General features: G+C 41.1%; 1 long non-coding RNA gene across 1 annotated transcript in view; it reads left to right on the top strand.

Annotated features, from left to right (window-relative positions):
• Nucleotides 1–1,444: 1,444 nt before the first annotated feature.
• The window catches only part of LOC137791255 (uncharacterized), a 37,891-nt gene continuing 16,716 nt past the window's right edge, over nucleotides 1,445–22,619 (top strand). Inside the window, exons 1-2 of the long non-coding RNA XR_011078019.1 lie at nucleotides 1,445–1,589; nucleotides 9,209–9,276. This is a non-coding gene — a long non-coding RNA (uncharacterized lncRNA). The remainder of the gene's footprint in view (nucleotides 1,590–9,208; nucleotides 9,277–22,619) is intronic.

The raw sequence follows: 22,619 nt of genomic DNA, 5'->3' as shown, positions 1-22,619 counted from the left end.
CCGTCACAAAGCACAACTGGCCTTCCAGTTGTTTGATGAGCATGACGATTATTTCCACCATATCCCAAGGGTTAAAGTACCTGATGTGAACCCAACATCAGGCGGCGATGGACTCGAGCAGGTTGCCACGGACAAACCCTCTTTATTGATAGTCTCTTTATGCATTATTTGCTCCTTTATCTCTCGCTGTTCGCCTCTTTCTTTTCTATCGTTCTCATCTTTGCTATTCCTTCAACCTACTCCCAGTTCCCTCGCTCGCCCCCAACCCCCACCCCGCTCACTTGATTATGTTGAGCCAGAGTCGGGGAAAGTGTCACTATGGAAACAGGGGCAGAGGCAGTGGAGGGCTCTCTCTGGGAGAGAGGGGAAACGAGACGGGGAGAGAAAGAGAGAAAAACACTGAGAACTGGCCGGTGCTGAGGAATCCACGACTGGTCATATGACAACAAATGAATCCTATTCAGCAGTCAGTGGTGGTAACAGACAGCTGAGTGATATCATTTAATTCAACGCACCTTACTGAGCCTCTCTTTTTCCTTTCAACGTTCATAAATCCACTTGTTTGTTTTCACTGAGGCAGTGGGAACGAGTAGTGCACCAGATGTGATGAGATGTGATCACTGAATGTCGAAAAAAAAACACACAATTTGAGATTTCAGTCCCTTTTACAAATCTTCACGCTGTGTGAATAACGTGAAATCTTTATAATGATTCACTATCTCAACTGCTTGGCTTTATCACTTCCTCCGAGATGTGTATCATTTTAATAAGGGAAATCAATGAATAATTGAATTGTACTTCATACATGCAATAACTGAGCAACAGTGGACCATTGTTTGAGTCTGAAATGATCAATTCATCTCAAAATGTCTCACATCCCCTGGTTCTAGTTTTAAAATCTGTGAATTTGCTCATTTTCTCTATCATATTTGAGCGTAAACTGACTATATTTTGGAGTTTTGGACTGTTGGTTGGATAAAACAAGCAGTGGGCATACGTCAAGTTGAAATTGGGAATAGTGGGTATCTTTCCAAAAAATTAGTCGTTTAATTGGAAAAATAATCAGATAATAAAACTTGTGGTTAGTTATAGCTGTTGTCCACCATGCAACAGTATATACATTCTGTAATGTCATCACATGTTTTAGATTTTCTGATCAATGGAATACAACAGAAAGCTCACATGACTTAATGTTTAAAACAATAACTTCATGTTCACATTTAAGCAAGACGGCAAACAGATTTTGTGGGAAAACGAATTGTCCAAGACTTGGTTTCCTTTGTCAGCCTTGAGTTTGAGGAGCAGGGTGGTGAAGGAGAGACGAGAAGAAGGAGGGAGCAGGTTATAGAGAAGGGGAGGAGTAAAAAGAGGAGGGGGAGCAGCATGCGAGGGAGGTATGATAGTGAGCGGGGCTGAGACAGTGGCAGAGCGAGCCAGAGGCAGGGAGGAGGCGGCGAAGGAGCAGCTCTCCTCCTGAGTCTCCATCCCAGAGAAGACGGAGAGGAAGAAGACCAGGAGAAGCAGACAGTCCCGCCTCGCCGCTGCATCCCATCAGCTCCTGAAGTTCAGACCAAGACGTCCACTGTGAGGTACGTTACCCTGTCTCCTGTGTGGCTCTCCTCCTTTCATCTCTGTCCTCGTCTTCATCAGGACCGTGGACCAGCAGCAGTCAGGCGCTGGCTGTGAAGTAGTGCGTGTGCAAAAGATCCTGCTGAGGCTTTGCAGCAGCAGGTTGCTCCGTGTGTGTGTGTGCGTGTGTGTGTGTGAGAACATGGAGCAAAACAGACATTTGAAGACTGATAACATTTCATGCAATCAGACTCCTTCCGAGCACAGTGTGACCTGATGGACACTCAACAGAACTAATCACCTCCAAAACTTGGCACTGACGTTGGTTCTATTCGTCTCGTCCTTTTACTCACAGTTAGTGTGAAGGACAGACTACGTCACTGAGACCCTACGAATTAAAAACTTCCATGTGCTTGTCGTAACTCCATCCACTCTATGGATTGGCGTGAGATTTTACAGCTTTCAACAACTTTAAAAAAGGTCACATTAATATTTTGCAAAAAAAAAACCTCTTATTTTTGATCATTTCATTCCCTTCTCTGCATTCCCTACATATCTGTTTATTAATCGTGATCTTGATCTAGTGTTTTTTTTCACCTTTCCTTAGAGTTATTAATGCAACTACAGTCATAGAAATTCATTCAAAAAATGTGAATCATCTACGACCCCATTTTATGTACTAAACTGTCTCTGCGACTAACACACTGTTTCTCTGACCTAAGTCTCCCTGAGTATCTGTCAACCACTCTCTTCATTAGTGCCATTAAGGACCGTCTAATGTCATCAGGCACATTGGCGGTATTGATCTGCTAACCTGTTCCCCACGGGGGCAAAAGCCCGGACAAGCTCCAAGTCTTCATTTTTAACTCTGCTCTTCGTATACAAGCAGATACCGTTTCAGAAACAGAGCGGAGGGTTATTGAGTGGACTAGCGCAGGGACTGTCTTTGTGCAGATGTCATGATGTCATACTAAATGGACCCTCTACCTCCGGGCTGCACAGTTGAAAAGGTCTTAATATTAGAGAGGGAGTGAACTGTCCTGTAATACCACTGAAGTATGGTGGTTATTTGCGCTTGAGACGGATGGTTTCAGGTAAAGGTCACGAACTGCGCACAGCCTTTGTTTTTCAGAGGTATTGTGGCCCAGCAGTGCTTTGGCTGCAGAACACATGATGTCATGTCATGCTGACTGCTCCCACTACTTTTTCAGCAAAATATTATTCATAATAAATTTAAAAAGGTGGATTTTTGAATATATAGAAAACATTCATTTAAAAAAAAACAAAAAACATAACTGCACTTAGTTCTGTTGACTGTTGTGGGACTGACCAAATTATTCCTGATTTCAACATGTATTACTGTAATTTCCATAACATCCACAGCCTCATGGTAGCAGATAAGAGCTTTTTACGAAGCTTTTCACCGCTTTGTTCCAGCTTGCAGTATAATTATGTATTAGTATTCATATCTTGTTTGAGAAAGTACCTCATTAATTTCCAGTGTGACTCATTCTTTGTGTAATATTAGCTCAAACAGTGTTTATTTACTTGTTTCGTCTATGAAAATAAGGGATGGTGTGTTTTGCATAATACCTGTTGATAAGACCATCGAGTTCAAGATCCTTCATGTCTTGACTGAGATGATACAACATGATGATGATTGTTATATTCAGGCCGTCATTTCACAGATTGCACACAATATCCTTTCACTACAGTTTTAATACTAAGGCTGCAATTTACAATTATTCATATTTTCATTATCGATTAATCTGCAGATTATTTTCCTGATAAAACGATTCATCTCTAAGTCGATAAAATGACAGAAAATAGGGAAACTGTTCATTATAAGTTTACAGCGCTCGAGCCAATCATCCAAAACCAAAGATATAAGATTTACTAATATTGGCAATTGAGAGGCACTGAACCTTAGTGCATAGAAAATGACCATAATCGATTACCAGAAATGGTTTTCATTCATGTTTTGTCAACCAACTAATAGAGGAATCAACCCCTTTTTCCAGCTCACTATTTTACACCCCATACCATGAAGCAGGTATACGCATGATGCACGCGCAAATTGGCGCAGTGGTGAGGTCAGACTGTGCTAAGTAGGAGATGCATGTATTCATGTGCCTGTGGGCAGCATCTGTGTATGTGTGGACGTGCGTGTGGATGGCAAAGAAAGTATATGGAGATCAATGCAAGCAGCTGTTCTCTCTGCACTTCAAACGTTGCTCTGTTGTTGGCGCATCAACGCTCCGACAGGCCTCGCGCGAGGGGATCAAAGGCTAATGAGACAGCCATCGCACAAACGCACCCGGCAGACCCATGAATATTGATACGGCTCAGGAGAGAGAGAGAGAGAGAGAGAGAGAGAGAGAGAGAGAGAGAGAGAGAGAGAGAGAGAGAGAGAGCGTCCTCACTCGCTCAAGAGGGGGAGGGGGTGCGGCTCAATGCTGGAAGGGGTTTGGGGTTTCAGATATTGCCAGAATGTGTGGTCACTGCTTACCAGGCTGACACATTTCAAGGATTTGAATGACTGATGATTGTGTCGAGCTGTTTTCAAAGGCCCTGACAGAAGGTTTCAGGCAAGTCATGTAAGCCAAGAGATGAACTGATTATTTTAAGAAAGAACTGCTGCTTGTGTGTTGATTATTTGATCATGAATATAAATGTTAAATGCAGCGATATAGTCAAATACATCTTGCTTTATTGTACTATGAAAGACGAGTCTGAAGGAATGCACAAAGCCTGCAAATCCAAGACTTACCCGTATGTATAAAATCAATTTTCTTTCTTTCTTTATATGATATTTCTCTTGTTACATATTTTATAAGCAATTGTATTTTCAGTAATTACTATAAACTGACCTCCTGCAGTCTATTAACAAAGCAGAGCCGAGTCTGTAGCATCAGAATATTTGCCTTCCTCTCTGCCCGATGTCTGCTACGACAGATACCACTGTGAGTGTGCGATCGCCTGAAGGTGATTGTGTCATTGTGTTTCTTGCAGGGTGGGTTGTATAACAGCACAGTTAACCTGCTGAATGTCACCAGTTTGTTTCTCCCAGTGGCCGACGGTTACATGACATGTTTAAATTAGCACCTTCTCTTCCATTATCTATCTTAAACATTGACATGCATCATCCGCAGTCTGGCCTAAGTTTGTGAAAAAAAAAGCCTCAGGTGACATGTAGGATTTCACTTTTCAGTAGTTCCAACTGAAATTAAAGAGAGGCATGTTTTATTCTGGGTGGTGTGTCATTTCAGCCCATTGTAGCTGTCAACCGGCAGGCAATAGACACAGGAAGGAGGACAAGTACGGCGGCAGGCAGGGAGAAGGAGAGGGAGACTGATGCGGCAGGAAGGCCATCCACAGTACGTGGGCGACTGTGCCTCTATCTTGACTTGGGCTCGTAAATCAAGCCTTCCCTCCGGGGGCCTATCTTCCATTCTCAGACCTTCACAACAGCTTGTTCTCCAGCCTGTGACGAGAGGAGCTGTTGTCACAGCAGCTATCGATCGTATGGGATGAGTTTGTCAGACCGGGGGATTTCACCCATCTGAGCGTGGTCACTGAAGTGTCCCGTCTTGTCTCCGTGTCTGTCTGTGGGCTACATGGTCCGTCTCTCCGCCAAGTCTCTACTCGCTATCTGTCCGCTGCATCTCACGGAGTTTCTTTGGGAAATTAAATCTCAGATATTTCATCATAAGTGGTTCACAAACTAAAAATAATTGTATCCAAACAGTCTCTAATCCTTCCAACACTCGAGAGACTGGATCCATTAAATGTAATGACTTGAGTTGCTGGCGACTCATCCAAAGTGTTTCCCTCCCTTTCATCCAGTGCATGCTGGGATTGGTTCCAGACCCAAATGACACTAAACAGAAATAACTTAATAATAATAATAATAATAATAGGAATAATGCACTTAATTTGTATAGCGCTTGTCGTGGTACTCAAAGATAATTTACACAATATTTTTAAATCAACCTAAAAGCTTTATACAATAAAACAAATAAAAAAAAATAAAGTTGGTGCAGATATTTAAATTTAAAAAAGGAACAATTTGATTGATATCACTCTCATGTTTGGACAGCTACTGCTAGCAGCTGGTTAGCTTAGCTGAGCATAAAGACTAGAAATACACGGGGACTGTTAGCTTTGATTTGTTCACTAACACCCCTAAACCTCTATAATTAATTAATATATTATTAGTTGTTTATTCAATTTAAAGAGAACCTGCAGGCAGGTTTTGTTACTTTTAGACCTACCCATCCTAACTTTCCACCAGTTTCCATTATTTCTGCTAAGCTAACCGGCTGCTTGCTCCTTAGCTTCACATTTACACAACATATATGAGTATTCGCATCTTCTTGTGTTAATTGTGACCGCAAATACGCATATTTTCACACCTATAGTATGTTTGTGATAACAGGCTCATTAAATCATGTTACATTATTCACTTAGGATTATTTGTAGATTAATCTCGCTGGATCTGTTGTTTACTATGCTACACTCCAGTGCATATGCAAATGCTTTTCGTCTGATGTTCAGGTACCAGAGAATATGTTTACACAGTGTGCTACAGCATACGTATGAATCAAAGTAAACCTGATGCGGAGAGGTGAATAATTATCATTATTTGCAGATTCTTTCATCCATTTGACACAAAACAAATACACAAATACGAATCTGCTTCAACACAATGATATGGTATGTTTGGTCGGGTATTTTTTATTCGTGTTGCTCCTTTACTTCTGAATTCATACATGACTAGACCGACAAGAAATTTTAATAACTTCCTGGATGAGAAACTCAATTTAATTCAAATGCAAATTACATTTTTGGAGAGTGGCTATTAAAAAAAAGCAAAGTTTAAACCTGCACAGTAATGAATTTCCAATAGTATTTTCCTTAAAGTAAGATTACTTCAAAACCAAGTAGTTACATTATTCACTAGTGCGCACTCCACCCTTTCAAAGCCAATTAGTTGAACGTTTCATGGAAATCAGGCACAGTATTTTATCTCCTGATGTCATTTTAAATTTAAGAGGGAATAAATTACACAAATTTGACAGTTCCAAAATTAAAGACGCCAATCCATTTGACGCTCCTGCCAGGTGAATACTTAACAAGATAAAATCCTCAATTATGTGATTTCATTTTTTTAATTTATTTTCCACATGCATACTCGCACAAAATCTTTCCTCTGCTTCATTTATGTATTTGTAGTGAGAAGCAACACATATGTTACACACTGATATCTGATTTATGCCATGAAAAGGCTTAGTTTGATTATAAAAGACAACTCGTTTAAATAAAGTTCTCTAACAAAAAAAAGTTACTTGACATAGCAACATAAACTCCTTTAAATCCCAGATATTTTCTGAAAGAGACTCATTTTGAGACAGAAATGAATTTCATCTCACCAGTCTCAGAAGTGGTAAGTAGTGGAAAATGATCATAGCGGCAATATTGCGCCACCATGTCACCAGTGCCACTTAGGCAGTTTCAAAGCATTTCTTCATCTTGTTTCCTCACCCTGAAAGCCTAGTTTGTGAAACTCCACCAGCGCCGCACACAAGAGCACTCCCACTCAACCTCCCAGCCTGCTGAGAGCACTTGAAAGCAATTTTCTTTTAATCAACTTTACTATAAAGGCCCCTCTGATGCCAACCCCAGCAACACCACCATTTTGTTTTGTTTTTTCAGCTCCAGCTCTCTCTGCATTATATTGATTTCTTCATGAGCGGTATGAAACACTGTTTACTGACATAATGAGAATTCTCTTTGAGTTTATTGCTATTTCAGGACAGACACACATTTAGCTGTGCTTAAGTGGAGGCCTCATTTTTCAAATATCTGTATCTACCTCTGGGCAACAAGCACATTTTAAATGTTGCTGCACTGCAGGTCCATGACCCTTATGTTGACATTGATTTCTACATTACTTAAGCACAGTATTATAGTAGTATAGACATATTCACATCTTTACTAAGTAATGTATTACAAGTACAGTAAAAGCCTCGCTAAAGTACAGAAGAATTTTAAGTTAAATTTTCTCTCAATTTTAAAAAGAACTTAAAAGGAAATTATTTTTAGCGTCAATAAACCTTCCAATTATTTCCTGAACTAATTGATCAGTTTAGTTTATGCTAAATAACACATTTCACAGCCCTAAGTGACATGTTAAAACTGCTTGATTTGTCTGAGCATCAATCCAAAAAACACAATATTTCATAACAATCGTATAACAAAGAAATCCATAAAATATGTACATTTAAGAAGATAAAAAATTATTCTTTTGGATAAAGATTTTTACCAAAATGTATCATCAGTTGTCAGAAAAGTTGAAGATTTATTTTCATTTGATCCACTAGTCCATTAATGGATGCAGGTCTACTCAATATATTATTGTAGGTAATTAAATTGTAGCTAGTTTTAAGTATTTTATATAAATTTGTAGTTTAGCACAGTGGCTCTGAATCTGAGGGTCTGGCCCCTCCAGATGGTCACATGATAAATCTAACAAAAGACAAGGTGCTCAAGGTACTAAAATGTATTTAACCACTGGTTAATTTTGACAAAGCGATGTATTTTACATGGTTACAATATATTTTGTAATTAAATCCTCAATCTGTAAAGTAACTAGTAAAGCTGTCGGATGAATTTCATTAAGTAAAAAGTACAAATTTCCATCTGATATGTAGTCGGATGTACGTATACATATAGTACCTCTAAATTGAATTTAGTGAATGCTCTTTGGTACATTCTATCAATTATTCTTTAAAGATAGGTTGGATTGTAGTTTTTTCACCTCTTGTACTGTCTGATGTCCTCAGGCAAAGACGTTTCTGCTGTATCATATTAGTGCACACATATTTCATAACCACTTAATAGTCCCTGACCTTGAGAGCAAGACTCTCTGAAGTGAATATGCATGATGCCCTCCTGCATTAATTCAGGGAGTGTCTCAACAAGAGCACATAGTTTGATACAGTGTGAGTGCAGACATTGTATACTGTCGCTAACATCACAATGCAGTGAGGTGTTAAAGTACATGTGAACAACGTTGCTAAATGTTCGATTACGTTTTAAGTCAACAGAATACCGGTCAACGACAGACTTTTCATGATTACTTTTACACTAAACAAAAAAACATAAACTGTCAAGTTAGAGATTCTAGCAGCCCTTTTGGGCAAACCAGAAGACTTGCTCAGCCACATGGAGGCAGTAGAAACAAGCCACCGACATGTGATCACCCTTCAAGTTGGTAAATGTGTTAGCAGACCGCTGTCTATTTGCACATCCAGCAGACAACATTAGCATTCGTTTTGGAGTTGCGTTTCTGGCCACAAGATGAATGTAATTCCAATATTCACTCTGCTTGCAACTCTACTTTTGGTCTCCACCAACTTCTGAAAGAAATATATCAGACTCTTCAGCTGGTGAATGCTCCACTGCTTTCACCGGCTAATGGCTAATGATGAATATAAAACAATAATCTAGCAAACAGTCGATTGCATTAGGGACAAAATGTTTGTGGCCTACAAACTCTGAATCATCATTGTTTTGTTTTGCTGCGATGAGACGAATGACATTGAACTTCTCGCCATTTTCCTTTGTACATCTTCAGGTCAAGAGGACATGATGAGCCATGAAGACTGTTGGCCCCAACACTGAATCCCAACGCTCAACACAGAGGTGAGCATTACTAGCTTCTCTCAATGTCTCCTGTCAAAGATTAATAGCAAAGATCCTTGAGATGATGGACGGTAGCCCAAAGTTTAGGTCAGCCAATGTGAAGAGCGGTTATTGCGTTAGAAATTAAGAAGCCACAAGTGTATTCACCGTGCTTCATAGTGTCGTTGTAATCGTGGCTTCAAGGTTTCTATTCAGTACTCACTTAAACATGATCGGCTGCAGAAGAAACACAATGAAATGCTAAATCCTAAAAGACGGCAGTCCTTGTTGATTTCACTAGACTATACATCAGACACTAGAAATGCTACAGAAGAGCAGCTGGTGTATTCGCTTACAGCAGCCAAACAAACTTGTGTTTTGATAAAGAGGTCAATCAATAGAAGCCGTACTCGCGTCTGATTTCATGCTGCACACGGCGGATGTATTTTTCAGCACAACAGCAGGACGGAGTAAACTGCTGAGGAGCTGGAGGTTCACTGTGGCTGCTCCTTCTGTTATTAGTCCCTGAGATGTATCACACTGACCTGCTCACAAAAAAAATGTCTTGACTTGTTGACACCATTTTGAATTGATGTCGGCGGTTTATTACGAAGCGCGTTGCGTTTCCATGACCGCTTCCCAATAAAAATGTGTTCAGCCAGTTGAACACTGTATATGTCACGCATACTGATAGAGTTAATGTACAAAACACACATAATGTCTATGTCTAGGGTGGATTTCATGAAATGTTTCACTTTAAGACATATAAATGCATTTACTGTTCATTGGCTGTATATATGGAAATACTATAGTACGTGAACGATTGGGAGAAAGTCAACCAATCAAGAGAAAAAAGGTCAGAAACTCAAGAGAATGATGATCAATACTCCAGAGCAGTAATCCTTACCCAGGACTTAGCTGGACCGTTCTTTGTATGCATTTTAAAGTGGTTACACATGTAACCATCAGAGAAGCTGCACTTTTCACTTCCTTCTTTCCCTCCCCTGCTGCTGCATTGATTCCCAAGAGGAAACCCTGGAGAGCCGAGTAGTCAGAGAGCTTCAGCAAAGTAGAAGCAAAGTGACTTCTGCCTGCAGAGGCTCAGACTGCGGAAATAATCGCTATTTCTTTTACATTACACAGCCTTTACAGACGGAAGTAGGTATTTTAATTGAAACAACGCTGTTAACTCTGAATCAACGAAACAATAATGTGGGTTTTTAAATAAAGTAAAATATTAACTTCAAATAAATGAATAGAAAGGAAACGCTCCCTTGATTAAATGTGCAAATACAAATTCAAGAAAATTCTAACACATGACTATATCACTTAAATAGTACTGTTTGTAAAAACATATATAGAAAATGGTTAAAATGGCTAAGCAATATATAATCCAATATCTAATAATCTAATCAAGGGGGAATAGGTTAAGCAGAACTCTCGTCCCATCGATCAAGTATGTAAATTATATTCTATCCATCTGCCTAATGTGTTTTAATGAAACCTCCAAAAGAACCACTTTAAACCGGTGGCACGAAAGTACTTTCACCAATAAAAAAATGAAGAATGAATAAAACCCTGGAACATCTATTAGATTAAATTAAAGTGCATTTCTTGTGCTGCAGAACTTTGAGAAAATGTGAAACCAAGTGAAAACAGAATAATAGCTTGGACATTAATAGATACACTTCCTTGACTTTTCTTATTTTCAGCTCCAATCTTCTGTTTCAATTTCCTATTTTCTGTGGCCCAGTTTATATTCAGGGGGAAAACTGCAGCGCTGCAAAACACCCAAGGTGATTACTCGCACTGTTTCGTATCTACCTGTTGAAACGATGATGATATCCTGAGCTCAAGTTGGGCAACAATAATGCAGAGCTGTGCTGAGTTCACCTTCCAATCAGTGTTGATGGGAAGCCTATGGATGTAGTTACAGCATGCATTCAGGCAGCACATACATCTGCAGCTAAACAGGTAGTGACCATCCACCTTGAGGCAGTAATACAGGGAAAAGATGACGTGACTGGAGTATTTGCATTCCGGGACATGAGCTTAAATCATGTGTTTTGTCCCAGTTTTAATGATGGCACCCTCACTAAACTCAGGTTGTGCCGTATCAGCGCTGACCCTCATGGGCTGAATTCAGGCGACACCTTCCAATCTGTGTTAATGAGCTGACTCCACTCTGTCTACAGGTCACGGTGATATTTACAGAAACCGTTGTAGCGGTAGATATCCGCGCCTCCCCGTGGCGCTCCCTCGCCTCATTTGCATAGCTTTCAGACTTCCCTTTCTCGCTCTCCCTCTTTCCCCGCTCTCGTTGTGCTCCTCCATGATCGACAGGCTCCTTCGCACTTCTCTTCGGTTTGTGTCGCACATGTTAATTAAAGCCTCTAATTAGCTTTCCCCACTAAAAGGCTGCATTAAATCAGAGTTGGAATGGCAAATGATTCCTGGCATTAGCATAATTGTGTTTTTGAAGTGTAAAGATTTGGGCATTAGGGATGCTAGCACGCGTTTTTGTTTCACTGATTTGTTGTGTTTTGGGCTCAGGTCCCGCGGGGCCGCTGGAGGTTGGCTGTGTGAGTTTAGGGGCCCCAGGACCCTACAGGGCCTACACACTAATGAGGCCTGCTCCTCTCTGATGGAGCAGATACAGGAAAAACAAACCTGTGATGTGGCACCCTCGGGTGGTCCTAAGAGGCTGGCAGAGCGGAACAGGACCCTGGTGTGTGTGTGTGTGTGTGAGAGAGAGAGAGAGAGAGAGAGAGAGAGAGAGAGAGAGAGAGAGAGAGAGAGAGAGAGAGAGAGAGAGAGAGAGAGAGAGAGAGAGAGAGAGAGAGAGAGAGAGAGAGAGAGAGAGACAGAGAGAGGAGACAAAAGGGAGATAAAGTTATGACTATTTTTATTGTCAGAGATTTGCGAGTACTCTGCCTTTTGCCCAATGCATGCTGGGATTGGCTTAAAGCCCCAGTGACACTGAGCAGGCAAATGTGGAAGATAGATTAATTAATGAAATGGCCAACTATAGGCAGTAAAAATGATGCGATAACATTACTTTTGATTGAATATACAGGTTGTTAATACTGGATCTAAAAAGACTATAAGGCCTTATATTACTTTTCACATTTAAATATTAATTTTGTGGAAAAAGAAAAAATACTGGTTGCTCACGGTGGAAAAGTTGTAATCTCCAGATGAATGAAATGTGCTTTTGAGGTCAAACTACAGAAGAATTAATATGTTGTAGTGGACTCCTACAGGACACAACAAAGCCTTTAGCGTCTGAAAAAAGACTCTTTATAATTGACTATTCGTGATGAACAGGATGATACCGAGGTCCAAAATTGTAGTTCTAAACTTTTTCTTTTCTGGTCATCTGAATTGCAAAAGACTGCAGTTATCTGGCAAGACGTGCGCTCTTGTGCCAAGTTATCAAAACTTTTCATCTGTTGCATCCTTTCAATGATTTTGATGACACAGGAATTCTTTTGTTTTCAGAAAGTTTGATTACCCATCTTTTTTTCCAGACAGTTCACATTTCACCCACATGCACTTTAAATTGCAATTCATTAAACAATAACAAGCAATCCTGGGAGGTGTGGGTGTTGCCTCCAATAATCCATAACACCATTCGCTGCTCAGACCCACAGAAATGTTCATGTGTGAACTATAATTCCAGCCTAAATATCCTTTGTCCATCTGCATTGAGACGTTTCCGTCCAGCTGGTGGTCCTTGTTAGCGTTGGTGGACACACAGAGACTCTCATGTCCTATTGCAGTGTGATGTACCTGGATGTACTAGTGATTAGTGCTGTGTACATCCTCTGCTTTCCAACTGAAGCTGTCACCGTCTCATGAAGCACGCCTCGGGCTAGACATGATGTACTTTTCAGGAACTTCCGCTGGGCGAAGTCGCTCGCTGACGACTGTGGCTAAATTATTCAGGCTGAACTTGTCTTAAGGCACGGTGGTGGAACACTGACAGTTTGGGGGTTGTGTGATAGCCGAGAGTGTTGTTATTATTGAAGCACCCACATATGCATTAGATTCCCTTTCCAGGCTAGAATCTGCTTCAGGCATAAAGAAAAAGCCATTAAGATGCATTGGAGGAAGCGTAGTTGAAGAAATGATCTGAGGAAGAGGCTGCGGACTGAATTATCATCACTTCTATGCAAGCCTACTTTTAATTTGATTAATTCTAATTAAATTATTTTGTGTCAGTCGTCAAATCGTCTGTTTCTTTCAAAAAAGTTGATTAGATAAAAACCGTATACGGCCATGTTCCTGAGCTGACACGCAGTTAAGTGGAATGATTTTTTTAATGGAACTAAAGCACAAGAATGTGTGTTTTATGTGCGATAGAGGCAGAAAAACAAAGTAAGAAACCACAGAACTGCATCTGTGGTGATTAGTGGTCCAGCTTGTGATGACATGCAGGTGTAAACTTATAAGCTACTGCCAAAGTTTAAAATGTTAATGTGATAATTCAGAGAAAAGACATGATTCAATATCATTAATGAATTGAAACCAGAGTCGACAGCCATGCTAGTAGCACCGTGAGACCAGAGTTTTTAGCTTATTACTAATGCCAGTATGCTAAAATGCTTATGTGTCGTTTATGTTCATGTTCACCAATGTTTGTACAAAATTACACATGTTAATCCATCCAACAGTTGGCCGCGCATTTGACTTAAAACTACAAATGTCAACCTGCTAGTAGCACCCGAGGAAAATGTCCAAAAATCTGATTCTTCCTCCGGGGACCATACATGTCTGGACAACATTTCTTCAAGCCTTGAAAAACTATTTAAGTCTGAATCAAAATGGTGGACCGACCAACATGCAGATTGGTATTACCATCTAAATAATGTTGAAAAAGTCAAAAATACAACACTTGTTTTTACATTTAATGAATGATTTGCTCTAACCTTCATGTTCTGCTACACTTCTCTGACCGACAGGAAGTGGCTCAAGCATGAGAGTCACCCGGTAACTTGTGTGTTTCAACGGGAGCTCATTAGGCTTTAAATGAACCGTGGTGTGCTTACAGGTGTGTGTTTATGAGCCGTGTTGCAGCAGCTCGGAAAGTGACTCAGCAAACCAGAGTTGAGGACAGAAGCAATCTGTTCAATAACCAGATTGTTGACATCGTTGTACTTAACACATCGCACGCCTGGTCTATTTTTGCGCTTTTGATTGAAGCTGAACCCATACGACAAAAGAAAAAACTCATTACCTGAAGTTCACCCTATAGGTCGGTACTGATTACAAATGATCAATCAAGGACTAGTGGCCTTTAAAGGTGCCCTCATTTATTTTGTGCCTCTAATTCTATATTGACTATTGAGAAAGTGAGGCATCGTTTTTCAGATTAACTGAACTGATTATACAGTCCTAAAAAGGGGATGAAATAACACACACTTGTTTGAGAGTGAAGTGTGTGTGCTCACCTTTTGAAACTGGTGACAGACAAGCTCGATGGCAACAAGCCGATGACAAGATGACAGGAGCAAGAATAAACTGATATTTTCATTAAAAAAATCCCCGGGGCCTCATTTATGATAGGGAGGGGGAAGAGGGCGCTCCAAATATCACGACTGGTAAACACACACACACACACACACACACACCAGCCCTGATTGAGTGTAAGTGTCTGCGTCGGTGGTCAAGGTCAGCTGATAATGGGAGAGATTGAGGGCAGGGTGAGGTGGCGGCGGCGGCGGCAGGGAGGAAGGGGGTCTGCAGCAGTCTCAGGTAATGAGATTTACGACCCTGAGCTCTCACTGCGCCCCCTCCACCCCGACTACCCGCCTCCGCCCCCACCCCTCTCCTAACATGATTTATAGATCTAATAGACGTCAGCGCTCCCGCCTCAGATAGAGGCTTCACATTATCACTGAGTGAAAGTCATCCGTTCAACAGGGCAAGAATACAGAGACGACTCAACCAAGATGTCCCTGTGTGGAGGGGTATGCGTGTGTGTAGGGGTATGTGAGTGTGTAGGGGTATGTGTAGGAGTATGTGTTGGCATTAAAGATTGCGTAATAAGCAGACTGCACCTGCCCAGCCCTAAACATAAGTTACAAAATAGCTTCGATTAACATTTATGAGGTGGTCCAAAAACACAACTCTAAATAAACCCTCCATCTCTGCTGGAGGTTCAATTTGGTAATTGCTATGTATGAAGTTTGCTATACATTTTATGACTATTATAATAATAGTTCAACTTTGACTTTGTTTCACACGGGATACAGTCCATTAGTCTCCCGTTTTCCTTATTCATACTGCGTCAGTTGCTCTGACCTCTAATAATGACACAGGTGGGTTTACATTGAAGTGAATTGAAAGTCATACAGATTCTCCAGAGGGCGCACTGACCAAGCATCAGTGTTTCATGATTTGAGAGTAAAGACGGGTTGAACAAATCTTTTCAATTTCTCATGATAAAGATATTTGTTTGTTAAACAAAAAAAATCACAGATAATGCAAGCAATTACAGTCTAATTTAACTCAAATGTAATTAAAAACAGATTGCAAGTGATTAGCTTGTCACACAGAAGTAATGGGATTACTCTAACATGCCACCCGCCATGCTGGTATGCTTATTGCGCTAACACTCAACAAAATGACATTCAACTGAAACACGCCATTGTTCCAGTGGGCTGAACAAGCCAGCCGAGGCACAGCGGCAGCAAGAACTGGAGCCATTGAACTTACAGCTCATTACCAGTACAACCTCTCAGAGAGCAGCACAACAACATTCATTGTCTGTTCGGCTCTGTTTACCGAGGCTTCTGCTAAAAAAAAAAAAAGTAAAAACAACAACAATATGGTGACAGCCAGATTGCCTCCCAATAGATGTAGTTCTAATATTTGCACTAGGCCTTCTGTACGTGTTGGAGAAGATGGAAGATTGGATTTCGAGCACAAGCTTACACACATAAACATACGAACACCCCTTCAGTTATTTGTTCTTATGTCGTCTCCCATCTCTGTGTATTTCGAGAATTAAACCAATAAGCCCCCCTGCTAAGCCCAACCCAAACAGTTATTGATGTGCTGTCTTTTTATTGTCTGGAAGCTTATTCTGTTCATATTCACTGTGTCTGCCTTTGTGCCAACAAAAAGTTACTTTAAACAGACCGACACTGGAGAGCTCAGAGATGTCAGAGCAGCTATGGAGGCAACGAATGTGTTAACAAATTCTCAAATTCTTTGATTGCAACTGAAGTTTGCACATACATTTTTCAAAAATGACATATTTTTGAATTGAAAAACCTTTTAAAAGATATATTACAACCAGGCACTGACGAGACCTTCAAGCTCAGAAGGACTCAACAAAACATTTCCCACCTCCAGCTCACATCTTACCTCTGCTCTCCATCTTACATTGGTCAGCTTTCAGCATTTTACTTTTATTAACGTCTTCTCCATGAATTTATAAACTGATATTATTTCTCTTAAATGATGTGTGCAGAGGAATATTGGCAGCTCATTTGATTGAAAAGAGGAAAACAGTTGTACATTATATGCTATTAAAACAGAACCTGCTTTCATTTTAATATTCATTTTTGACTGTGTATTACTTGTAGTCTCAATATTTGTCTAAATAGGTCATATTCTCTATATTCGGATTCCCAAACACTCCTTTTAGAGAATATTTTGATGTTGTGTGTAGCCGACTTTATTACATAGATGAGAGAAAGATCAAATGTAATAACCAAAAAGTTCTTCTCTTAAGATTTTGCATTAACGTTTCATTTGATGCTGCTTCCGCCTGCATGCCTCTGAAATCAAATTGTACGATTTATCTTCCATCTCGTTTTATCTCATCACACAGTGTCTCTGTGTGGGCGCTTGTCGGCGCTCATGCCCAAAGGGAAGTTTGTCACTTTGATAACAGGTGGGATAAGAAGCGCAGTCAGGCAAAAGGCACAAAAAAAAATAAAAAAATTGACTAAACCACAAAGTTTTAAAAGAAATTAAACAAAAGTCTGCTTCATTTCTTTCAAGATTTCAATAATAGTGTTATTGAAAGCAGCACAGAACGACTGGTCTTATTCATTTTGTTTACTGGTCCGCAGCGCGGCTCTTTTTCAGCTGAGGTAAAGTTCTCGGCTGTGAGGATAATAATTAGCGCCGTTCAAGTACCTCCCCTACTTCCAGCTCAATAGAGAAAATGCACTGTGGATTTCTCTGTGGTGTCGCAGCTGCTTTATTAGCAAGGACAAAAAAAAAATTTGTCCTTGTGTTTGTACCTGTTAGTGAAAAAACTCAGTCTCCTCAGCTCCACGCAGGGTATTAATATCCGGAGGTTACAGAAGTAATCAACTTGCATTCCACAAGGGAGGAAAATAAAACCACTTCAATAGGATGCCAACAGCTTTCTCCTCTGTTTTACTAATATAGAATAACACTGGTGTCTGGGTTATCTGATCTTTTTTTATTTCAACTAATCTCTAAATGTACATTTCTATGAGGCTACATCATTTGTAAATGTGGCACTGATTTCCTACATGCCAGAATGTTTGATACTCGGACTAAAAACAGCCAAATTAATAGACACACACTCACTAAATACCACAGCCAGCTGCTTTCAACAAATGCATTCAAACAAGTACAGTAGCAGCACTTCAATGCGAAAACATTACAGCTTTGTTTCAACACAGAGGAGGAGGGCCAGTGTTGCCAGAGAGAGCTTAAAATGGCTGCTGAAAATCGGAAGACTGGAGCTGAACCAAGCCCAGCAGACGGTGGCCAGGCTTGCTGTTGGATGGCTGGGTTCGAAGGCAGCAGCTTGTTAGGGTGGAAATGGATTAGCGAGCGGCACAATGGGAGTCTTAAGCGTGTCTGCGGTGTTGTGTTAAAGCCCTGCCTACGTTGCCCGGGCTGCTAGACTCATTTATGCCCAGCGGTGCATGCAGCAGCCAACTCTCACACACAGGGCTTTTCTAATTGCCATGGTTTCTTCTGCACTTGCAGCGACAGACTCGATTCGGCGTCCATCAAAGCGGGGAATAAACCTGCGGTGCTTGCGCAATTGTTTGGTTTGTCACATGCAGCTGGTAGTGGAATTATTTCACTACCACGGTTGTGTTTCATTGTGGGAAATAGAGTGTTACAGTGTGCAGAACTTCTTGACAGTGTGCCGGTCCCTCTTACCTGCAGATGCAAATAGATGTATTGTTCCTGCTTTAAAAAATGTGCATTATAACACCATCTTAAAGGGTGTTCTGGTTTAGTCCAGACTGTAACGGTGCATGCTGGGAAAACCCTCTATGACCACGCCTCTCCCTCCACGAGCCGGGTGGGTGGAGTCGGGGTCGTTAGGGAGATTCAGCACACCTGGTTGATAGAGGTCGATAGATACTTTATTCATCCCCAAGGGGACATTTGTTTGTCACAGTAGCAAGCAAGATTACATGAAATAAAATGCTCAATATATATACAACAAAACTCAATATATAATCTGGGGATGGTCAATCAGCCACTGTTTGTATTTAGCTTGCCGTTATGTTAATTTCATTAAATGTATTAGCTACAGCTCATGTGTATTCTGGCCTCCTTCGTCTGGCCTTGCGCCCGGTTGTAACAATGTTAACATGCTAATCTGAGATGTGTTGGCTCCCTGCACCTCCCGTATATGAAGTACAACCTCACGCAGCCGCCGGCTTGCCTGCAGACTTTTATATACATTTATGGCTTGCTACTCTGTTGGCAACTACAACAAAAGTGATTCAACCTCTTTTTTTACAACTTGAAGTGCCACATTATACAAGCAGCAGTTAGAATAAATTATTTGCCCGAAAATGTATTTGGAATTAAAAATGTCGTCCACTACTTTTTTTGCTATAAATTCTACAACACAGTGCGGCACCTTTGATCGATGCATAAGTAGAATTATATGGCACTGTACCTGTCAATGTTGGAGGCCAAAAGAGGAGGATTGGTCGTAAATTTGAGTTTATTGCTCACTGTGGAGTAAAATACCGACAGTTTACTATGTAGAAGATGGTGGAATAATGACAGGAGAGAGGGATAGAAACATTTTGACACGTGGGAGAAGCACAGGTGTGTATAATCATCAATGGCTGAATTCTATTTAGCACTTGAATGGAGCCGAGCGAGCGTTAATGTTATTAGTAACACCTGTGCTACATGACGAGTCAGAATGCCTGCTGGAGAAAAGACCTATCCACGCTCACATTCTCACCTTTAAGCAATTAACTTAATCTGCATGTCGGAAAACCCGGGAGCACCAGGAGGAAACCTAGCAGGCAAGCTCCACGCAGAAAGTTCATCAAAGGAAAATCTAAAGTGACAGACGACACGCAGGTGGAGGACTGTGACTGGCTGGCAAACACTGGGAAGTGTAGTGAAAAGACTCCACATCGAAGACATTGGAGCAAAGAAAAGGGATGTATGCTGCTAAGCTCAGCGGTCCCAAAAATGCACCACAGTAACATGTAAACAAAAGTATATTCAATACTTGTGTGTTGAATTTAATAATTGTCCAAAAACTTAATAAAGACCAAAACGAACAATCCTATTAACAAATATTTTCCATCTATCACACGTTCTATATTCTTCTGTGATTATAGACTTCCATTGTTGTGCAAAAACAATACCCAACAGACAAACAACATTTCATGTGGCTTTTGTCTTTGGTCCGCATTCATTCCCAGGACAAATGACTGCAGTAGTCAAAGGTATTTTATCGTCTTCTGACATGACATCCGCGGGTGGGGGAATACCCTAATTTTTGCCCGTTTGCCTGCATGATGCCAGATGGTCTGATACGCAGAACCATCTGAGACGCCTTCATTGGAAACAGTTTGGAAAAGAGCGGGCGTTTAAAAAAAAAAAATACTTTGACAGTTGATTGGATAAACCACCTGTCAGTCAAACTCTTGCCAGATGGGGAAGAGCAAAAACATCTTCTCCATCGAGAAAAGCCTTCTGTGCAGTTAACTGCCCTTCTTTCAATGAAGAATTACTCTCCATTTCTGTTATGTTATTGCAGCATCTACGACGCCAAACCCTTCAAGAGCCGCCACCGTTATTTAGAACAGTCGGGTCTGCCAGTAAGCTCCTCCTGATTGGTCAGTAAATTAGAAAGTACCGAGAGACAGACTAACACATTGTTGTTAGGAATGAACAGGAAGAAGTCTACCTAGGTAGAAGAAATCGAGTCCATTTTCCTGCTAAAATCTGTCAACGCCAAATGTTTTGTGTGGTCGTGACTCTGGTTTTGTGCCAGTGCAGCCTGGGTAAATGAGGATTGACAGGCCCCTAATGCCCTCTGCAGCGAATAAATGGATAATTGAGAATCCTGTTGTGACGCCCCTCGTCCTGTGTCTGAGATGAGACACACAGCCATCTGAGCACTCCGATGACACAGCCAGAGATTGATTTTGTGCATGTGTGTGAGAGTATGACAGGAAGATGAATTTATTTTCCAGCTCTCGTAGTATCAGCCGCAATATTTATATATTCATTTCTCATGTCATAATGCAGTGACAGTGATGTTATTCTGTTGCTGCCTCCATGGTGTCAGTCTTGCGTTTGTGCTTTTCGCATTCACGGCGAATGTGTAAAAAAACAGGAAGGGGATTTGAATCAAACTTAAACTCTTCTACCCACTCGGATATACATTGATATGTTGAGAGGGACACACTTAGAGGGCCACTGAGGGTTATTTTCATCACTGATAATTAAATAACTGATTATTTTAATGGGAAGTGCTCTAAAAGAAAAAGAACATGTCCATGACAAGTGGCCAGCTCCATCTGCTTTATTGTTTTTTTTCACATTCTTATAACATTTTATCCATGAAATGTAAAAAATAAACTGTAAAAAATCCATTTATACTACCCTAGAGCCTAGCTGACATTCATATTGCTTGTTTTGTGCAACCAACAACCTCGAAAAAGAAATGTATAATTACATAAAACATTTCTCACGTGTGAGAGTCTTTATCAAGACACAATACAAATGACTGTTTCTGTTTACTGATCAATATATTTATTGTTTCTGTCATAAAGGTGAGAATACAAATACATACATTTCAAAGGTTTTGAGCTGTGTATGAGGATTGCTACGCTGGAGTCGTTTCTTGAACATGTTTGGAGTAACTGGGCCAATGAACAGTCAGAGAGATAAAGAGAACATCTCCAACAGAATAATACTTGTTGCAATTTTCAACCATTAATCCAAAAAAAAAGTGTCCTCGAGAGACTGAGTGATTTTTGGGTGCAATGCAAAATAAAATATGCAGTGAATAAAAACATATAAATGCAATAATGACTGTCGTAACTCATGTTCAAGGCGCAGCACACAGGTGTAAGCTGCTGCTGTCGCCTTTTTTAAGGAAACAGATGAGGGAAAAAAAATGTGATTCTTCCATGGCAACACGTAGCCAAAACTGGCTCTGTGACGGTCAAAGCAACAACAGCGATTACACCATTTGCAGTTGTTAAATGAGAAACAGACGAGTCCAAAACTCAAGAAAAGGACGTTTACTTCCCCGGGCCTGTGATCGAGAACGATAGAAAAGTGTAATGAAATTAAAGCCAGGCGGAAGAGCTAGACGACCGGGCCGGTCACGTCAGTCTGCAATGCACTTATCAGGTGGGGATTTTCTGGAAGTGTCAGTCGGTAGAGGAAGCCTTCAAGGCTCTCGGGGAAAGGGGATGCTGCGGTAGTGACAAGGCTATCTGCCTCTGACAGCCCAAAGACCTAAAACCGGATGGCTGGGAGAGATATGGCTCTGTCGGCACTGGACACACACAAACAGACAGGACACACACACACACACACGAGCACACAAACACACAACCAAACACTGGCATTCACTTTGCATTAACAAATTCCCTATTGCCTGACCACTCGCTCATTCATTCACTCATGTGCACTGACACACACACACACACACGCACACGCCCACGCACACAGACACGCACATGCATAGGCACACACATGCTGGCTCCCTGTCTGCCAGCAAGCGAGGCTTCCCATTAGCTGTGGTGCAGTGTGCTGGGTGAGGAGCGCTGGGGCGAGAGACATCAATTTGCTTCCTCTAATGCGCTCGCTGCCCCCACAAGACATATTGATTATTTCTTCCCCGCAAAGCGACAAATAGCAATTTCGGAGGCATAATGGAGATAGATGGTTGGTTTATAAGAAGCCCCCAAAGAAAAGTTGTAAGGGGGTGGAGGGCTGAGGGGAGCGAGGGGGCGAGGGGGCGAGGAGGCGAGGGGATGCTCTCCCTCCTCCCACTTCCCCTCGGGCTCTGCCTCCATCTCTTGAGTTTCAACTTTCTCCCACCTCCAACCTTTTCTATGTCGCCAACGGAATAAAAA

This window comes from Clinocottus analis, unplaced genomic scaffold (genome assembly GCF_023055335.1).
Source record: "Clinocottus analis isolate CAN_PGR_092001 unplaced genomic scaffold, fCliAna1.0.p SCAF_20, whole genome shotgun sequence".
Classification (NCBI taxonomy): domain Eukaryota; kingdom Metazoa; phylum Chordata; class Actinopteri; order Perciformes; family Cottidae; genus Clinocottus; species Clinocottus analis.
This window is presented reverse-complemented; position numbering and strand designations above follow the sequence as displayed.